The sequence below is a fragment of the Pseudophryne corroboree genome, chromosome 10, assembly GCF_028390025.1.
Source record: "Pseudophryne corroboree isolate aPseCor3 chromosome 10, aPseCor3.hap2, whole genome shotgun sequence".
Taxonomy (NCBI): Eukaryota; Metazoa; Chordata; class Amphibia; order Anura; family Myobatrachidae; genus Pseudophryne; species Pseudophryne corroboree.
In genome coordinates, this window is record NC_086453.1 from 258,358,268 (window position 1) to 258,359,299 (window position 1,032).

Below are 1,032 nucleotides of genomic sequence, written 5' to 3' on the forward strand. Positions count from 1 at the left end.
GTCAGGCACCCGGGGAGACACCTGTTGTCCGTGGGAGGAATATGGCCGTTGACATGCCAGGTGAAAATACCAAAAAAATCAGCTCTTCGGTGTGGAGGTATTTCACCAGAAATGCGGACAACAGGTGTCAAGCCGTGTGTTCCCTTTGTCAAGCTGTAATAAGTAGGGGTAAGGACGTTAACCACCTCGGAACATCCTCCCTTATACGTCACCTGCAGCGCATTCATAATAAGTCAGTGACAAGTTCAAAAACTTTGGGTGACAGCGGAAGCAGTCCACTGACCAGTAAATCCCTTCCTCTTGTAACCAAGCTCACGCAAACCACCCCACCAACTCCCTCAGTGTCAATTTCCTCCTTCCCCAGGAATGCCAATAGTCCTGCAGGCCATGTCACTGGCAATTCTGACGAGTCCTCTCCTGCCTGGGATTCCTCCGATGCATCCTTGCGTGTAACGCCTACTGCTGCTGGCGCTGCTGTTGTTGCCGCTGGGAGTCGATGGTCATCCCAGAGGGGAAGTCGTAAGCCCACTTGTACTACTTCCAGTAAGCAATTGACTGTTCAACAGTCCTTTGCGAGGAAGATGAAATATCACAGCAGTCATCCTACTGCAAAGCGGATAACTGAGTCCTTGACAACTATGTTGGTGTTAGACGTGCGTCCGGTATCCGCCGTTAGTTCACAGGGAACTAGACAATTTATTGAGGCAGTGTGCCCCCGTTACCAAATACCATCTAGGTTCCACTTCTCTAGGTAGGCGATACCGAGAATGTACACGGACGTCAGAAAAAGACTCACCAGTGTCCTAAAAAATGCAGTTGTACCCAATGTCCACTTAACCACGGACATGTGGACAAGTGGAGCAGGGCAGGGTCAGGACTATATGACTGTGACAGCCCACTGGGTAGATGTATGGACTCCCGCCGCAAGAACAGCAGCGGCGGCACCAGTAGCAGCATCTCGCAAACGCCAACTCTTTCCTAGGCAGGCTACGCTTTGTATCACCGCTTTCCAGAATACGCACACAGCTGAAA